We start from the raw sequence: 16,148 nt of genomic DNA on the forward strand, positions 1-16,148 counted from the left end.
ATTTCTCCGCCCCCCCCCTGCAAAAAAACCAGCAGGTTCTGGGTCTATTCTGGAAATGCTGCTGCCCTCCCTTCAGAAACCATGTTTTAGGTGAGGAGGACGATTTCTCCTCCTGCAGGAGTACATTTTTTTCATCCATTTGCATATGTTCTTTGTAGTATGCTGATTTATTTTTCCTTTGGGGATATGTGTGTTACTAATCCTCCACACTGAGAGCTCGTTTTGGTTGCGAAGGCAGTTGCGGATTCTCCAAACATATAAGCAACATTGTCCAGGGATCTTCTCTGCATCTCCACTCTGCTAAATCCATCCAGAGCATTCTGTGGGTGGCATCTGAGAGGCTTGTGGTTTAGGGTTTGTTTCTGAGCTTCCCATAGACAAGCGCTGGAACCATAAGGGAGGCCTCTGATAAAGGAGGCGTCTAACTACCCAAGAGCCATGATTTCTGTTGCCATAAATTGGCTGTCTTTAGGATTCCGTAGGACATTCCTTGGATTCCCAATGTGGTGCCCATGGGCATCATGGCACCCTCGAAACCCAACCCCCCCCCCACTTGGTACATGAGTAGGCCCACTAAATCTCCCAATTTTGTAAAAGTTGGGTTTCATTTATTTTATTTTTGTGGATGGCACTGGGATGGCTGGAAAGTTTATATATACAGCCTTGTCCAGCCTCCTTACCTACTTTCTCCACAATGCCTCTGGGCCCCACATGCGAGTCTCCTTTGTTTTGTTGCATGGTGTGTCTTTTGTTTGGTTTGGTTTTATTTTGCTTGGTTTGTAGGTATTGTTCTTTTAGGATGATTGTTCAGTTGAGGGGAGTGTTTGTTTTGGGGGTGGGTTGCCTGCTTTAGTGGGCTCTGTGTTACTTGCTTTGGAGGGTGTGTAGGGTTTTGTTTTGTTTTTAACCTAGGCTGATCCACACTTACCTTTTGCCTCTATTTTCATGTACAGAGCCACACTTTAAAGCTCCGTATACAATTGCTCTTTGTTTTGCTCTAGAGCTTTCCTAACAATAAACTGTTCTTTAGTGCTCAATCAGACCAAACAGCAATTCGGGTTTTCCACATGTAGCTGTTTGCTTCGATTCAACTTTAAAGAGCAAGTTTTTGCAGGAAAAGCTCAGGAGCAAAAAAGAAAAAGAAAAAGGGAGCTCAGACACAGAACTTTAAGACTCGAACTGAGTCTGGAAAGAGCAGAGCAAAAGGTAGGTGTGAAAAAGCCCCTAGTTTTGTTGTGTGGATGTGTCTGAACATCACCACTTATTTGTCTGTGAAATGGGTATTTTGTGCTGCCCATGCCTGTTTCTTAGATTTCCAAAGCCCCACAAGCCCCACAAAAGAGGTGAAGACCCCTGACTCTTTGGGCCTCCATTCATTGATATAACAGCCTTTTACTGGAATCCTTTTGTAAGCTGTATTTTGAATTAACATGTTCTACAAAATGTGGGAGAATTGGGAGGGGGGGAGAGAGACTCACGCAGCTAAAGCTTTGAAAACAACCCGTCCTTCTGTTTTTCAGAGAGAATTCTGGAACTGAGTCGTTGCTCTTCTTGTGTGTCCTTGATCTTACTGTGCCTAGAGACGCAGCTGTCAAATGAACAGGGGTTTATGAGGTAATTAACGGTGATGGGGTGGAGAGAAACAGATCCTTAGTTGTGACGCTATTGTCTTCTCATTTTGAAATAAGAATAGTTATAATAATACAGCCAAACTTCCCCCCTCCCTGGTGAGGCTGTCATGTGAAGATGGATCATGCATGGTTCGTTTATTTACCTGATCGGTTTCTTTTTATAGAAAATAAACACACACACACACCATTTTTGTTCAGCTCTAGTTACCTTGGCTTGCCAACTTTTGTCCTTGCCTCTGCTCCTGTGCTGTTTGAAACAGCTTGACACACTCGCAGAAATTAAACAGGTGCAGCTTTTCCTCTTATAGCTTCCTCTCTCCATGCCAGGGAAAACTTTTGCCTGCTGAATTTGTGCGTGGAGCAGGCAGAGGAGCAGGACGAACAAAGCAGTGCGAAAAAAGTTGACTACCTGAACGCCAGGCCAAACAGGAAGGTGTGAGAACAGTTCTGAATGGCTTTCCTTTCTAAAGGCCCCTCCAGGGAAAGGGAGTTCCATGCTTATGGGACAACTGCTGGAAATCCTCTAAGAAGTGGGAATCTGGTGGATGTGGGGTGTGTTCATGTGACCACACTGAAGCTGTCCATCCCCCTGGTGCATTTCACAGCTCTCCCTTCCCCAACCTGTTCACATCAGCACAGCTTCATTAATGTCAGAATCATTCCTTTGGTGCTCACCTTAGCAGGTGAGGTCTTCGCGCGCCCCCCCCCACAGGTGTTCCCACTTTGGCTGGAGACCAAATAGGAATGGCTTAAGGACTCCAACTGCTCTGAAGCTGGTTTGATAAACAATGCGTCAGATGGTGTTATGTTATTTTAGAACAAAGCACAGGATACATATGAATTTTGGGTTGTATTCTGCGAGCACAGAACAGAAACCCAGCCCTGGGAGCACAGTGAATGCACAGCAAACAGGAATGTGGAAACAGCCTTGGTCCGCAATCTGATCCCTGGCACTGACCCACCCAAGTGCTTCAGGAAGGCCTTCACGGGAACTTTCTCAGTCCAAAAGCAGCTCAATATCCCCCTCCTTGAGTGGTGTGCGAAGCAGTTTGTGAGAGGCGGGCACCGCCTTTGCTGCTGAAGAAAAGGCCCCTGGATGTGTTGAGACTCGCTGCCTCTGTTGCTCCACCAAGGAGAGAGAACGAGAGGATGGGGTGGACTTTCTGGTTTCCTGACTCACAGCGAGTGACAGCAGCAGCCCGCTCTCTCTGGGGAGAGCATTCTGGGCACTTTCCAGTCGGAACGGGGTTCCAGCAAAGGCACAGCTCTGGAGGAGGAGGAAGAGGAAGAAGAGAGCCATTTATTTGCAAGAAAACAGACTGGAGTTTCCTTCAGCCAGGAAGCCAGGTCTTCTGCTGGGAGAGCTGCCTGGGGAGATCGTGGCTGAGGGGGAATTTTGCCTGCCTTGGTCCAAGAGGCTACTGGAGAACTGGTTTGGCCCAGAAGCCATCATTGCAGCAGCCAGCCAGCCAAGGCCTCCATTGCCAAAGGGTGGATTCATTTGCTATTCCACAGAAGGATGCCCACAAATGCAGCCTGGCCTCCACACCCTCCCGGAAAGGTAACAGATGCCCCCTCCTCTTCCCCAGTCTTCGTAGGGTGTGCAAGTTTGACGTTTGTGTTTGGTGGCGCTGTCAGGGCAGGACTTATGGCAGAGGTCCAGGGCCCCACTCAGCAAGAGGGCCTGCCAAATGCAGCAGGGCCGGCCTGCCACACTTCAAGGTGCGCTGCCATCTAAACAAGAGCATGCTTTTAAATCCAGAGTCTGAAATGACCCCGGTGCACCACTGTCCATGTTGCCAAGTCACAGGGTTTGAGTTCTAGGTGGCTTTTGGTCTGGCATGGGAGGAAGACTGGACTTCATGGTAATGGTCTCTCTTTCCTGAGCCAGCTGTGGGATTTGTGGGAGGGGGCCGCAGCCAATGCACCCTCCTCAAGGGAGCCCCTTCCACCTACAAAGTGCAGGCAGGCATGTGATCTGAGGGTTCCTGAACCTTGCAATGCTGAGGGAGGAAGGCTGTCGATGGCCACGTTGGCTCTGCTCTGCTTCCACAGTCGGAGGCAGTAATGCTTCTGAATGCCACTTGTGGGTGGGAGAAAGTGCTCTTGTTCGCGTGTCCTCCTTGGGTGTTTCCTATTGGAGATCTGATTGGCCACTGTGAGGACAGGATGCTGGGCTAGATGGACCACTGACCTGATCCTGCAGGCACTTCTTATGCTTTTATGATAATGGAGGGTGGGAGGGCTGTCCTTTTCCCAGTCCTAGCAAACATCTGGTGTCCCCCTTCATTGTGGCATTTTTTTGTCCACCTGGGGCCTTCCAGATGTTGTGGACTGCAGCTTCCATCAGCCTCAGTGGTCAGAGGTGATGACAAATGGTCATTTCCAGAGGATAATGCTGGGGGATGTCGTTCAGCCCCATGGTGCCTTCAGTGCGGAGTTCCTCAGTGTTCAAACTTATCGCCCATGCTGTTTAACTGCAGCTACATGAAACCACTGAGTGGGGTCATCTGGAGTTTTGGAGTACATTGTCAGCAATATGCTGGTGACTCATAGTTCTACTTCTCCTTTTCTTCTGCAGCTGTGGCTGTGAATGTGGTGGACCATTGTTTTGCCTTGGTCATGAACTGGATGAGAGTCAATAAACTGAAGCTCAATCCAGATACGACTGAAGCACTATTAGTGGGTGGTTCCCTAGACCAGATGGATGGGAGATGGCCTGCTCTTGATGAGGTTACACTTCCTCTGAAGGAGCAGGTATGTAGCTTGGGGGTGGATGTGGATCCATTTCTGTCGCTTGAGGCTCAAGTGACCTTGAGGGCACAGAGTGCCTTCCATCAGCTTCGGCTGGTGGCCCAGCTACGCCCCATCTGTTGTCTATGCTCTGGTAACTTGTAGGTTACATTATGGCAATGTGTATTGCTGTGTACATTGGGCTGCCTCTGAAGATGGTTCGGAAACTTCAGCCAGTGCAGAATTTGGCGGCTCACTGGTTGCTCACTGGTGCAAAACTGTTTGAGCATATAATGCCATTCCTAGTCCAAATGCACTGGCTGCCAAATAGTTTCTGGGCCCAATTCAAAGTACTGGTCTTGACCTATAAAGCCTTAAATGGCTCAGGACCGTAATACCCCAAGGACCGCCTCTCCCCTTATGAACTGGACCCTGAGATCAGCATCCGATGCCCTTCTTTGTGTGCCTCCTACACAAGAGGTCTGGAGGGTGGCAACACAAGAAGGGGCCTTTTCTGTGGTGGCTCCCTGTTGGTGGAATGCCCTCACCAGGGAGACTCGCCTGACGCTTTCACTACATATCTTTCAGCGCCTGTCGAAAGCATCCCTCTTCACCCAGACTTATGGCTAATTAAACCATCTGTGGCCTTTTAAATGTTTTTGAAGGGGCTGTTATTGTTTTTTCTTTTTGGGGTGTTATTATTTTATGTTTTTTGTGTTTTCATCCTGTAAATTGCCCTGTGATCTTTGGATGAAGGGCAGTGTGTAAATTTAATAAATGAGAAAAATAAGAAAAATCCATCTATATGGGTTCTTTCCCTTTCTGTATAAAGTTAAGGGTGCAGCGGGGATTCTGGGCCACGTTCATACCATACATTTATAGTACTATGATGCTGCTTTAAACAGTCATGGCTTCTCCCCACCCCCCACCCAAAGAATTCTGGGTACAGAGAGTTGTCAGGAGGCCCCCTATTCCTCTCCCTGAGGTACAATCCCCGGAGTTCCCTATGAAAGGGGATTGACTGCTAAACCACTCTGGAAAAATGTAGCTCTGTGAGGAGAACAGAGGTCTCCTAACAACTCTCAGCACTCTTCATGAACTACAGTTCCCATCATCCTTTGAGAGGAGACCCTGACTGTTCAAAGTTGTATATAAGTGCTTTAAATGTATGATGTGAATGTGGCCCTAGTGTGTAGGTAGCCATTAGTACAGAGCCATAGGGTAAAATTTATTCTAGGTTGGCGTAGAATACAGACGTGACTTCATCTAGAAACCTCATTTCCCCCTTCTCCTACTTCTGCTTGGGCTCTGTAAACTCCCTACCCACGCTCCCACTGTGGGCATGCCACTTCTCAGAAGCGTCACACTATTTGCCCATCTGTTCAGTAATTTTGTTATTACTAAGCAGACGGCCCCAAAATATGGTGAATCTGGCTCCCCTTTGCTTATGCTCCCAGTTATGTCAGTGCAGATATTCTAGATTTGCCCAATTCAGTTGTAGAGTTTGTCATAATGTTGTGCGTAAGCCCCCTGCCCCTGCTGGAAAAAAAGCTGTACAACTGTGGCTGTTTAGAACTGCCTTTTCTTTAGGGTTGTTTTCTGAGTACATTGGCAATTATGCTGTGTACTACTTTTCTGGTATCCTTTGAATGCTGCGTTTTTTACAGCTGCTGTTCATGAACTTTGAGCACAGAAAAAGTCGGAATCACAAGACAAGATAGTTTTGGGCTTGGCAGAAGCAGCTGGGAGAGTCAATGACCTCTCAAACTTTTCCCCTTCTGGATTTAACACTTAATTTAATGCCCAAGGAAAATATAAAACAAGGGTTGTTTTATAACCACAAAGTCCAGGCATCAGAGTGTATGGGAACAAGTAGGAGGAGAGGGAAATAAGATGGAGAGAGACGAAAAACTAGGCTGCCAATTTTACTAACTGGTTCAGGGATGAGTAGGTCCCTTGCTCTTCAGCAAAGGAAATGTGCCAAATGTGGCATGTTTCCTCTCTTCCAAATAGGCCACAGTTATTCCCATTTTGTGAAAGTATCAGAGAGGATCATTTGGCCAGGACTGTACAGGGCAGTCTTTGTCAACCTAGTGCCCTCTAGATGTTTTGGATTGCAAGCCCCCATCCAAAACATCTGAAGGGCACCAGGTTGGCAAAGGCTGATAGGAGTCCTTGACAGATTTGCAGCACCAGCAAAAGGAACCTAAGTTTTTTCCAGGGCTAGGTATCTGCCTCAAGGTTTAAAGTTTGAAAGCTGAGAGAAAGGATGAGTGTGAGAAAATGCATGTAGTGTTTTCATGCACCTGAGCTTCACATTTGCTTTTGGGCTTCTCTGATGCTATTTATGTAAACACGTGACTGTAGTTAACGCAGCAAAAGGGTCTATATAACAAGAAGAAGTGTTTTGGCCAATGTATCAGAAGCTCCAGGGGATGGCCAGGAAATTCATGGCTTTGCTGCCCTCTGGATGTTGTGAACTACATCTTCCACCAGCCTGGCTGCCATGTGGAGATGATTTAATACATGTACATTATCGTTACATTTAAAGCATTTATATCTTGCATTTGTGCCTTGATATGAGCCACCAACAATAGACAGATACTGAACCTGACCCACACTGACATTGGCTGTAGCTTCAAAAACTTGTGCTTGAGCCTTGCTTTTTCCTCCTCCCTCTCATTCCTTTCTCCTCGTGTGCCATGCCTTTTTAGATTGTGAGCCTGCAGGCCGTGACCCTCTTGGAAGTGATTTTTGTAAGCTGCTCTTGAGAGCCTTTGTGGCTAAGGGACGTGGCATAAACGCTGTGATTCAATGAATCGATAACGCCTGGATGAACGGTCTTAATTGTTATAAGGAGGGAGGCAGCCCCCTCTCTCCCTGCAATCCCAGGTTCAGACACGGGCCCCAGCCTAATTCTGCTGGCCCAGCTCAAGTTCTCCATTCATATGACAAGTGAATGCTAAGCAGAAGTGGAGTTTGGTGCCTTGTGGGTGAAAATGTCCCCGGGTGATGATGGCGAGAGCTCTGGTGTGTGTTTCTGTTTCTGCGGTGCTTGACTAGAAAGAGCCTCAGTGTTAGGGCTGCTCTTACTGAAAGAGAAGAGGATGGGCATGGAGAAAGCACCAGAAGGAGGGAGTGATGGAAGTGTGGCTGAGGGGACACGTGGGGAGCCAGCCTGTTCCCTGGGAAGAACAGCGGATCTGGGCAGGAGAAGAAAAGAGGTACCCAGAGCAGAAGGAAGCCTATCCATGTGCTGTTTCAATTCTGGGGGAAGAATGAGAAGTGCTAGAAAAAGAGATGTGGGAACGCACCATGAACACCTCCCTTGTTCTCTTATCCTGGCAATGGTGTCCACCTGAAAGGTGCCAGTACTGAGTTCCAATGAGTCCTAGCTGGGGGGGGGGGGAGCCCTTGGAAGGATATATATTTTTGTTGGCTGTGATATGATAAATGCATTTCTCGTCTGCAGTACGTAAGTGCAGCCCACTCTCTTCTCCCTACAGAGGTTTAGGAGTGGTTCAAAAACCTGCCAGATTTGTCTGACCAGGACGAAAGAGGACTTGCAACAGAGGACCTACAGGGCTGGGCTGGCTTCAGCCTCTCGCCTCCTCAAGAGATGGGAACACCAGTTTAGGTTTATCTCTCCGTTTCTCGTTTTTCCAGTCTTAAGATGGAAAGGACACACTCTGCATCAGTTGAATTTCTTTTTTAAAAAGTGATGAAAATTTGTCAGGTTTGCACCATGCATTCCTCCTAATATGCACATTTTTAACGGGAACGTTTAGGGGACTTGCCTAGCCCCCCATGTCCACTGGCTGCACACTGCTGGTGTCAGCACACTAAAGTCCTGATTCCTACATCATATGGAAGGTACGTCCTGATGAAATGCGTTCTGTGGGAGGCTTTATCTTGTGGAGCATAATGATCTATTGCCTCTCTATGGAATGAGGTGATCTTTTAGGTATTGCGGCCCTGAGCGGAATAAGACAGCACCACAGCTTGGACTTGCTGCAAAAGCAAATCAAATCACGAAGCCCTCAAAACAAATTACCAAAAATTAACAAAGATATTCAAATCAAAAATTTCCAAGCATAAATAATTCACTACGCTAATTTCTTTTAAGCGTTTCCCCCTGTCTCTTCCTGGCTTTGGATGTGGCAAAGTCATGAATCATGTCGGCGTAATTCAAAGATCTAACAAATTGAATCTCTGCAGCACTCAGGAAGGGATAAAGCAGCGAGGTGCTCTTGAGGCATGGTGGATCAGAAGCCTTTCTTTTTTAAAAAAAATCCTTTTAAAAAAGGAACATTCCCCACTATAGTGATTGATCATTCATCTCAAATACAGACGCAATGCAGTTTCAACATTTGGGGGAGTAATTTTCCATCACAGCTGAAAGCCCTAAATCCAAACACATCTGCTTTCATCGCCTTTTCTCTCAATATCCGAGAAGGATGTGAATTTGACAATGGCTGAAATGCTTTCATTAAAATCTCCTGGAAGGTTGTCTGGGTATTTCATGCACAGATGTTCAGTCTGCACATATGGGGTGAAAATTTTGTCAGGACACGGAAACCTTTGTCAATATTGGCCTAAGCCTTCCCCTGATGTTCTAGAGCTCTCTTCAGTTCATTGGGGATTGAAGAATCTGAAGACAGTTTTGTGACTGAGATCTCACCCACACTTCCGCTTGTCCTGTGTCTAGAAAGCACAGATCCGGGGAGTTTTCGGGTTGCCCTGCCACTTTCCCTGGGGAAACCCAGTTGAGGTTTGCTCTGATTCAGCGGTAAAGATTGGGCTTTCCCAGGGAAAGCAGTGGGACAAGCAGAAGTCTGAATGAGCCTTCAATTTGTGGGCGGCAGCATCGTCACATGTCTTCTGCGGTGTGTGGCTGATTTATTCTTTTGGTTTGTGCTCCTTCAGCCCCCAGTCTTGTCATCAGAACTGCCCCACTATTTCCTAAGGAACATTTTCTAGACTCCCCAGTAGGTTTACAGCAGTGAAAGCTCAGCTTGAGCACTTTGGAAGCCTAGGTGGCTTTTGCTGAATGGATCAAGTATGTCACACAAAATACCAGCCTCCAAAGTGTCCATTCTGTCCCTTTAGGATCCTTGCAACTGCCTTTTGAGATTCCCCATCCTTGTTTCTCCCTAGTGCTTTGAGATTGTTGTGGTGTACATAGCTTTGCTGTTCTCCCTGAGCAGAGGTGTACCTGGCTTTGATGAAACAGTCCCCCACCAGGGGCACAAAAATCACCTATCCGACTATGATGTTTATGATGCATATTTGTGGGGCAATCAAACATGATGGAAGCTTCTCATCTCTCTTGCACAGTGGCACATAGGCGTGCATTTTTTTTTACCCTTCCTCCTCATCTCGTCCTCATGCATGCAGGACGCTTAGAGCACTTGGATTTTATAAAAAGTACCGTATTTTTCGCCCTATAGGACGCACTTTTCCCCCTCCAAAAATGATGGGGAAATCTGTGTGCGTCCTATGGGGCGAATACAGGCTTTCGCTGAAGCTTGGAGAGCGAGAGGGGTCGGTGCGCACCGACCCCTCTCGCTCTCAAGGCTTCAGGAAGCTATCAGCAAGCCTGGGGAGCCCGCGGGAGTTCCCGCAGGGCTCCCTACGCTGCGGATAGCAGCCTGCCGCCCGGCGCGCGGGACACCCTGAAGCAAAGCGCCCCTCGCCCCGGGCAGATATCCGCAGCCTGGGGAGCCCTGCGGGAGTTCCTGCAGGGCTCCCTAGGCAGCGGATAGCAGCCTGCTGCACAGAGCGCGGGGCAAACTGAAGCAGAGCGCCCCGCGTTTCAGGCAGACATCGGCCAGCCCCACAAGCTCGGGGGACAGCGGGGAGGCGGAGCGCCGCTATACGCCTGTTCCCCGACCTGGTTTGGTTTCCCCGACCTGGTTTTGTGGGGGAAATAAAGGGGGGAAATTTCCTTTATCCCCCCCCCCCAAAAAAAAACTAGGTGCGTCCTATGGGACGGAGCGTCCTATGGGACAAAAATACGGTAGTAATTTCTACTTTGGCTATTGTGGTAAAGTGATTTTTGGGGGTGGGGTGGGGACACCTTGTCAAAGGTGCAAGGACCCAAGTGACTGGTTCATGGAGAGAAATACTTGTATCTTTCTTGAACAAGTACACACACACACCCAAATAAAATTGCTTCCATGCACCAGTTCACAGCACACTAGCCAGCAATGGTATGTTTAGGAACCAAAGCATCCCTGAATAGGTACTACCGGCCTTGGCCATAGCTTTGGCTACAATGGAGACTGATGCCTTTTCTGTTTTTTGAGCCGCCAGAGGGAAGTTTCTCCCCTGTGTGGCAACTGATGCTTCTGAAGGTCACGAAATGTTCAACTGGTCTGTTGTGTAGCACATAACACAATATGACAGTCAGCTGGTCTTCATGTGACAGATCTGGCACTGATTTAACAGACACTGAAAAAGACCTCTCAGCCTTTACTCTTATTAACAATGGCTATTAGATTCTTCTTTGCTGGCAGTGCGATTAATTCCTTTGGAATGGTATCTGACAGACTCTTCCACAGTTGGCTTGCTCCCTGATGTGAAGCATAGGGACACAGGAAGCTAATTGCCTTATACTGACTGGCAGCAGCTTGCCAGGGTTTAAGGGAAGGGCTTCTCCTAACCTTACCTGAAGACGCCCTGAGTTTTTGTATGAGATTCCCCCCGACAAAAAAGTCATAGCACAGAATGTTACAGAACTCCAATGGCGTGCTTTGTAAGTAAATAAGTTAACACAAAAACAAAGTAAGTCAAATCATAGGAAGGCGACCAAAAACCATTTTTAACACTTAAAAAAAAATCATTTGGCAACTACTAACGATAATCAATGAAATTGTTCCTGTGAAAATTACTTCAGAGTATAGTAGTCTGCAAGAAAATAGGACAACATAAAATTACAGTATTTCTTCTAAAAAAACTTCAAATTTGGTTTTTTGCGGGAGGTAAATATTTTAATGGTGATGTTGTATAAAGGGCAACCAGCTTTCCCATGATTTGCTTCTATAATCATTCGAGATTCTTGCTCTTAGAGAAGATGTTATTTTTCTCATTATAGTCAAATCCCAAACGTTATTAAGCCAGGAGAGGGCCTTCTCTGTGGGAGCCCGTAATCGTGGAACTTCCCACAGAGAAGTGTGTCTGGCCCCTTCATTATAAAGCTTCCAGCAAATGCCAAAGACTTACCTCTTTACCCTGGCTTTTGACACTTGAGAGAAGTCTGAAGGGTAACTACATTCCAATCCACATATATTAATCTGAGAGGTACAAATTAGATTACTTTGAAATGTGAACCGCATGCAATTCTGATCCGCAGAAGGCCCCAGGGTCAGACCCCAATGGCGTCTTTAGGTAGGGCTGGGAGAGTTCATACCTTCCAACATTCCTCAGATGAAAATTGGAATATTTCTTTCTCTTCCCCTCCCAAATTTCCTATCTGAAGAAGGGTGATTGTCACCGTTACTACACCAATGGGACATACATAGCACAGCCAGCCACCCACCCACCGTCTTGAACCCCTTAATCCCGATTTTATTTTATTATTTGATAGATTTGCAAAAAGAAGAACACACACCAATAAATGAATTTTAGAAAGGGACAGGATTAGACATGGACACACAAAGAATTAAGAAGAAGATGAAGAAGAAGAAGAAGATGATGATGATGAAGAAGAAGAAGAAGAAGAAGGGGCATGACTTGTTATATCAACATGCTCATGTATAACAGATGCATAAAAAGGGGTCTAGGAATGGAAAGGTGTGGCAACCTGGCCATGCAAAAAAAGGGTTCCGTACGAAATTTGAAAACAGAAAATGAAACGACGATGCGCTCCTAATACATCACTGTCACTTTTTGGAACTAGACTTGGGTAATTCTGGAGCTCCAAAATATGGAAGGAAATGCAAATGAGGGGTGTGTCGGAAGCAGCCCCAGCTGACTGCTTCCGTTCACCCGGTAGCAGGGCTTCCATAGCTCTTCCTTGCACAACTGCTGGCTTCCCCCACCGCCTGCTTTCAAGTCATATGAAGGCTGCTGAGGCTCAGCAAAGAAGAAGCAGCTGACCCTTGCAGGCGGGCTCTGGCGATGCCAGGAAATGAGGATGACTCGGCTCTGGCTGGACCTTATCACCAGCCTGTCCTGCCTCTGTCAGCCACTTGTCACCTGGCGGCTTCTGTAACACCCAGAGCAGCAGCAGCAGCAGCAGCAGGAGGAGGGACAGGCAGCTGACTCAGCACTTCAAGGGCCAGGCCTGAAAGGTATTATGGGATGGGAGAAAGATGCTAATTTGGATATGTCTTGCAACATCGGTGCTACTACTACTAACATCATTTGCATCTCTCTATGTGTGTTTACCCCTCTCTTAAATAATTATAAAAGCACATAAGCAACATTACAGGAACCATTGCCCTAATATTTTGCTTGGGTTTTAGAGTTCTTAGCAGGTGCACTCCCCCATCTAGCTTGGAATCCTGGCCCCACTGCTAGGGGACCTTTTGCCCTGTGGTCCCAATCCAGGCCAGGGCTCCTGCACCCGTGGTTTACTCTAGAACCCATTCGTGCAATTACTCAGTGCAGGAAAGGTGTCTTGTCAAGAGCTTGGCCCTTAACTGTGTTTGCAACTTGAGCTGTTGTAGGCGTAATTCCACTTTGTCAGATTGTGCATTTGATTATAGTCTAGCCCGCGGCACACGACATGTGGGGTAGTGGCTAGCGTGTTGGGAATAGGACTGGAGGGAGGCAAAGGCTCAGCTTGGCGTCATCTCCAAGGGAAAAGCTCCAAGCAGTTGAAGACAAGGGTGGACTTAAGGCAGGGGCACAGTGGCCAAATATAATGGGCTGCAGGGCCATTGCTCATCTGCATAAAATTACTTGTCTGTAATTAAGGTAATTTGAGGACATGTTTGATAAACGTGGCAGGTGCCGATGCCAGAGTTGCCAGACAGGTTGCTCTTATGCTACAGTATTGTTTTCATTATCCAACAGGGCGTTGTAATCTTGCAACACAAGGCAAATTCCTTGGGATGCTTTGGGATTACTTCTGGGCCTTCCAGGGGCAATTTAATTGGCTAAGCATCTGTGTCAAGCTTTGGTCACCTGAAGGCATAAGTTTCAGCGGATGGACAAAAAGCTCCAACCTAAACCAAGAAGGAGAATTGGGGGACCAGCTTAGACAAAGGCATGGATGTATGAGCTGGACTGCATAATGCTCAAGCAATCTCCTGGCATGTGCCAATAATTTTGGAGGAGTTGCCAGTTTGAACAGAGAAACCGATAGGTGAAGGGCTGTCTTCTTGACCTTACCTCTCTTCCTGTTTGCTCTAAGTAAACTGGCTGGAGCAGGTAAAATGAGGGAGACTTTCTCCAGCACCTGGTACCCCTCTATTGTTTACAGAATCACAGAATTGTAGAGTTGGAAGGGACCACGAGGATCATCTAGTCCAACCCTCTGCAGTGCAGGAATCTTTAAGAAACAAGAAGGCAAATTACTCCCTCTGATTTCGCAAATACCCTTGTGGTCCGATGCAATTCCTAAGCATTTCTGGTCACTGGTTTGCCAACAATGAAAAGAATTTACAATACTGTATTGAATGTCCAGTCCGTCTGTGCCAAATATTGAAAAAATAATAAAGGATTGAAAAAGTAAAAAAAAAAAATGAAAGAAGACATTCTTTACAGCTTATGGTGGATAAGCTTTAAACCAGCCTTCTTGTACCATGATGGGAGCCATAGCCCAAAACAGCTGAAGAACACCAGGTGGCAAAGACTGCTCTGAATTTTGTGCCAGTACCAGACCACATGGGAAGCTTATGACTTCTGATTCCCTCCTAGGTTTTTGCTACCATTTGTTTTCAGTGGATCTTTCCAACAGTCCCAGGATTAGTGGCACCTCCTTGTTTGGTGCCTTGCAGAACTCTCCACTCCCTGCAATCTTCACCTAGGGCATGATAAACTTGTCCCTTAAGTCTTCCTCTTTTCTGCATATTTTTATTGCGAAAGTTTTTACCCTATAGAAGAATGAGAGATTCCAAACATGAAAGTGTGAAACATTAATCTGGCAAATAAGATGCACGGCTAATGCTCAAATTGAAGTAAATCAGATGCAAGCAACATCTCTTCTCTCTCCCTCCCCCCCCCAAAAAAAAATTGGTACCTGCAGTTACAACATTTCAGTTTCATCTGCCCAGGTACTATCAAAGCAGAGTGAGAGTCACATAATTGTTTGCATTTACAGCAAATAAATGCTTTGTAGCATTTATTCAAGCAAATATCACAGTCCAATATGAAACAATGTGGGGGCAATCCCAGCACAGGTATATGTAAGAAAAACCTAACTTCACAGCCTCTCCAGCAGTTATAGCCCTAAGAGCAAGAAATGTGTGCCAGGCGCAGAGAGGTAAGATCCCATTGATGGATCCAATTTAAATGGCATTCTCTGGCCATTGCAGAAATTGATTTAACTAGTTGCTTATGCCATATATCAGTGCAGCACTCATATGTGATAGACTGCTCAATATCACATTTCCAAAGCACTTTCAGAGAAAATGAAAAGAGCTGGTTGTCTCGTCATTTAATAAAGAATATATTTTTGGGACCAGACCCTTACCTTAGTACTGTGTTCATATTCTAACATCAAGAGCTCAAAGCTGCTGAGCTCTCAGTGCTATATCTTTGCTTGATTTATTGCTAATAAAATGACTGTCAAGAATGTGAAGTTAATTGACATGCATGCCTTGAGGTTTCGTGGGAAGTCCCTCTATGGATAAAGGGTGTTTATATTTATAAAGATCTCTTACTTGGTGCAAGCTTCTATCATACCAGTCCCTAAGCTGGACAAATTTACTGTGAAGACACAGAGAGAACCTTCTGACAATAAGAGCTGTCGACAGTGGAACAGTCTCCCTCAGGAGATTGTGGACTCCCCTTCCTTGGAGGTTTTTAATCAGAGGTGGGATAGCCATCTGTCATGGATGCTTTAGCTAAGATTCCTGCGTTGCAAGGGGTTGGACTAGATGACCCTTGGGGTATCTTCCAACTCTACAATTCTATGACCCAGGGCTGGATCAAGACCTTTAGAAGTCCTAACCAATGAAAGGATTATTTTAGCCCCCCCCCCCCGTGTAATTCAAAATTTAATGTATTTAATGTATTCTTAATCTTTGTTGGATTCCCCAGAGTGGCTGGGGAAACCCAGCCAGATGGGTGGCGTACAAATAATAAAAATAAAAAATAAATAAAAACAATACTAAACCATGAAATATAATTTTATTTTTCAAAATGACACAAAACTGACATGTATGCTGAAATGTACATGCATAGATGCCACATGTAACACAGGACAGGATCTGGCTTCCTTACTCTGGTTCGATGTACATTAGTGGGGCATCCCCTGGTTTATTTCAGGATGAGTAATAAAAAGAGAACAGAAAAACGGGGGGAGATTTCAATTACAATTCTGGTTTCCCCCACGATTCCTATTTTAGTGTTTTCCTTTTCGAAATATCAAATGTCAAGCTTTTTGCAAAGTTTCTCATTTGGGGGGAGGGGGGGTTGCCCTAAGCACGTGCTCAGTCTATTGTTGGGTAATCTATCTCTGGAGAGACCCCTTCCATGAAATTGTCTCTCCACTCCTTCCAAACCAGGCCAGTGGTTTTGGTAAACTGATTTCAGATCCAGTCTAAACTGCAGAGTTAATTCAGAATTAAGATTCTGCTTTCTTCTTTGGTTAATTCCATTCCCAGCCGTGGT

At 46.1% G+C, this 16,148-nt stretch overlaps 1 protein-coding gene across 11 annotated transcripts in view; it reads left to right on the forward strand.

Moving 5' to 3' along the window:
* The window catches only part of SEMA4A (semaphorin 4A), a 74,065-nt gene that overhangs the window by 23,724 nt on the left and 34,193 nt on the right, over window positions 1-16,148 (forward strand). For 3 of the 11 annotated variants that reach the window (XM_028709775.2, XM_028709782.2, XM_028709783.2), the window contains one exon: window positions 1,521-1,614. The exons of 6 other annotated variants lie outside the window; for them this stretch is intronic. The gene's annotated coding sequence lies outside the window, so the exon portion shown is untranslated. Of the gene's footprint in view, window positions 1-1,520; window positions 1,615-2,880; window positions 3,193-12,590; window positions 12,659-16,148 lie in introns of those variants that run through there. 2 more of the 11 variants (XM_028709785.2, XM_077920843.1) reach the window with 2 other exon arrangements.

This window comes from Podarcis muralis, chromosome 16, assembly GCF_964188315.1.
Source record: "Podarcis muralis chromosome 16, rPodMur119.hap1.1, whole genome shotgun sequence".
NCBI classification, from domain to species: domain Eukaryota; kingdom Metazoa; phylum Chordata; class Lepidosauria; order Squamata; family Lacertidae; genus Podarcis; species Podarcis muralis.